The 3,690-nt window shown below is 38.0% G+C and overlaps 1 long non-coding RNA gene across 1 annotated transcript in view; it reads right to left on the reverse strand.

The window, feature by feature from the left end:
* The window catches only part of LOC106741987, a 1,009-nt gene extending 685 nt beyond the window's left edge, over positions 1 to 324 (reverse strand). The window contains exon 1 of the long non-coding RNA XR_001374226.1: positions 191 to 324. This is a non-coding gene — a long non-coding RNA (uncharacterized LOC106741987). The remainder of the gene's footprint in view (positions 1 to 190) is intronic.
* Between the last annotated feature and the right edge of the window lie 3,366 nt (positions 325 to 3,690).

A 3,690-nucleotide genomic window follows, 5' to 3' on the forward strand; every position in this document is an offset into this window, starting at 1 on the left:
TAAATGTATCAATTATATATTAATTAAACATTAACGTTGCATTACACATTAAAGTATATTAACGTTATAACCGAAGTGTTGTGTCAAGTGGTAGAATTATAATGGGATAAAAATTATATTATTAGGAAGATTTATTTATTTTAATGGAACAACACGTAATTGATAAATTAAGGTAGTAAATAATTATTACCTTAAATATAAATAGTTTTAAACACAAGCGGACACACAATCTAAAGTTGATATTGTTCTCCAATTAATACGTGAAAAATACATCCATCAAGAACACACCGTGATTCAACTCGACGTTTCTGATTGGTCCTTTGCTCTCTCTAGGGATCTTTAAATTGACAATTGACAAATCATATTTAACCTAATATCGTGTTTTTCACAAAAGTTTTACTTTAATCAATCACGCGGATTCAATCACATCTTATTACCACGCAGCTTATTTGCGTTGCTTCGAAATGTCATTGTTTCGGTGCAAATACCAAAAGTTGTTAAATATTACGGTAAATCTCCACAGCGTTGGGTGCGGTGGAATGCAATCGCGCGGTCCGCTCGAGGAATATTTTCACTGTCCTGTAAGCTTTTTGAACACTTTTACATGTACGAATACTTATTCAATACTGATAAATCCAAATCTCGTTGACATCGACGAAATTTAATGTTATTAGTGACAATATAATTTCTCCGTTATGACTTTAATACATTATCAATTATTTGTAAACAGTACTTATACAAAGCAAGCGTTGAATCTAAAATGGCATCTTCCATCTTTCTAGGGATGTTTCAATCGGCAATTCGCTATTCATATTAATTTGGCGTTTTCCGCACAAGTTAGCCCTCAGTGAAGCAGATTTCATCACATTTTATTTCCGCGTGACATATTTGCACCCGCGTTGCTTCGAAATAGCATTGTTTCTAGTACGGAAAGTAACTAAATTCTCGAATAATAACTTTGTTATTTACCTATTACGAGTTACCAACTCTTTTTTCACACATTTATTCGAAATTGAATAAGGAATCGAAATATGTAAACATTATAGTCGTAATTGATTGAGAAGTACTTGTAATTTCTAATCGTTTATAACTTTTAAGTATTTCTTTAAACAAATTACATGCTACGTAGAACTATGTTTTGTTTTAATAAGATAATGAAATAATATCAAAATTTTCCCATTTTCATCAAAAAATACGCGCAAATGATTTACTAATAGCGCGCCGCGTCCAGTTCGCGCCGCTGCATCGATGTAAACAAATGAACGTAGTTATTTACCTATTGCGAGTTACCAACTTTTTTTTTCACTCATTTATTCGAAATTGAATAAGGAATCGAAATATGTAAACATTTTTGTNACTTGTAATTTCTAATCGTTTATAATCGCGTCCAGTTTGCGCCATTGCTCGTCGTTGTAAACAAATGAACATTGATATTTACCTATTGCGAGTTACCAACTTTTTTTTTCACTCCTTTATTCGAAATTGAATAAGGAATCGAAATATGTAAACATTTTTGTCTACAACTAACCGATTGCGAAGTACATGTAATTTCTAATTGTTTATAACTTTTATGAATTTGTTTAAACAAATTACATGCTACATAGAACTATGTTTGGCTTTAATAATATATTAAAATAATATCAAAATTTTCCCATTGTCATCAAAAAGTACGCGTCCTCAGCCCGCCGGCTTTGCCGCTGCCGAGGGAACGGAACACGATAAATTAGGCAGTAAGTTCAGGCGACCTCTGCTCCTCCCCCGGCGGTACGTACCCCGTCCGCTTCTCGCCGCCATCCAGAGCGCGGCTACACATATAAAGGAGACGCGGGGCTCGCCTCGACAATCCCCGCGCGCCCTGTATTACAACATAAAACAAACTCTCTAATTTAAATAGGCGCTCGCGGGGATCGCGCCACCCTACTAGCAATAGGGCCCTTTCGAGAGTCACCGCCCTTGTAACGGGCACTTCGAGATGCCGCGTTAAAAAATATAATTTGTTGTTAAAACGTGGAATGAAACAAATTAGGTGACAACTTTATTTACGCAAAATGAAGGACAAAATTTAATCAGATTTTATTTCGAGGTCAANGCCACCCTACTAGCGATAGGGCCCTTTCGAGAGTCACCGCCCTTGTAACGGGCACTTCGAGCTCTCGCGTTACAAAATATAATTTGTTGTTAAAACTTGGAATGAAACAAATTAGGTGACAACTTTATTTACGCAAAATGAAGGACAAAATTTAATCAGATTTTATTTCGAGGTCAATTATATTCGTAATGGGCAATTTCTAAATGTTCCCGCTATATATCGTCCACCACGGTGGAGATTGTGGATCCTGCAAGGCATCAGCGATGTCGTGTTACACGACATCTTTTTCTTCAGCCACAATGTTTCTGCTGAAACATTTCTACCACTCCACTGGATGGTTTGCCTAAACTTCCTGCAATTCAACATTTTCGTATTGGGCCTGCGTCGTCTGTTTGAAGAACGGCATACGTTAGCCCATTGTCGAGATACGAGTGCTGTACAAAAAAACGATTCATTATCCAAAAAATTCAATATATGGTGGGCAATTTCAGGTGGTAGTTGCCCAATGAAATCTACGGCGCATGAACCGCGTAAAAAAGATATGAGCTTCCGGAATTCTTCCATCTCTGATCCGCTCACGACTAAGGTAGCTGACGGACTGACATACCCGCGCGATTGTCGGGTATATATACTGCTGCTCAGAGACACACACGCCACCTAGCGGCAGGTATAAGGTTAGGCGAATCGATAATTGATAATCGATTATCGCTTACAATTATCGATGTTGATATGGCAGCTCCGANCGGAATGCTTCCATCTCTGATCCGCTCACGACTAAGGTAGCTGACGGACTGACAACCCCGCGCGATTGCCGGGTATATATACGGCTGCTCCGAGACACACGCGTCACCTAGCGGCAGGTATAAGGTTAGACGAATCGATAATTGATAATCGATTATCGCTTACAATTATCGATGTTGATATGGCAGCTCCGAGATATACGCCACCTAGCGGCAAGTATGAGATTTAGCGAATCGATTTATATCGATAACTATAAATGATAATCGAACATCAAAATAAAACTTGATTAAATTTCGCAATCGACTTCGATTCGCGAAATAAAACCTGGTTTAATTTTGTCCTTCGTTTTGCGAAGGACAAATAAATAAATTTGTCACCTAATTTTTTTTCACTCTAAAATTTAACACCATTTCTATTTGCAAACCTATTAGTTTTACAGTTCCTGAGATAAATATTCCGTCGAATTCGCATAAAAACATCGTATAATTTAGTAGAAAAATGCAGTTGGTTTGCATCCATGAACATTAATTTTAATTGTACACACTTAACACAGGGTTTGCAACAGCAAAATGGTACGTCAAAAACAAACTGGTACATCGTTTTCGTGCTGCTTTTTTTCCAAGTCCGTTGTATTTGTGTAGACGAACAATCGACCCGGATTCTCGCCGGTATTGTCGAACAAATCCCCGTTATAGGTGGAAAGTGGTTCCGTTGTTTCACCGTTCAGAGAGGTCGTGCGCGCGAATATGGCGAATGAGGCTAGTCGACCGGCATAAAATCAGAAACGTGCGTAACTACATGGCTTGGTAGTCTTAACGCGACGAGCGTCTGAGGATACTCTTTTGTTACGCACGTTTCTG

The sequence above is a fragment of the Dinoponera quadriceps genome, unplaced genomic scaffold, assembly GCF_001313825.1.
Source record: "Dinoponera quadriceps isolate SergipeBrazil2010 unplaced genomic scaffold, ASM131382v1 scaffold176, whole genome shotgun sequence".
In the NCBI taxonomy this organism is placed as follows: domain Eukaryota; kingdom Metazoa; phylum Arthropoda; class Insecta; order Hymenoptera; family Formicidae; genus Dinoponera; species Dinoponera quadriceps.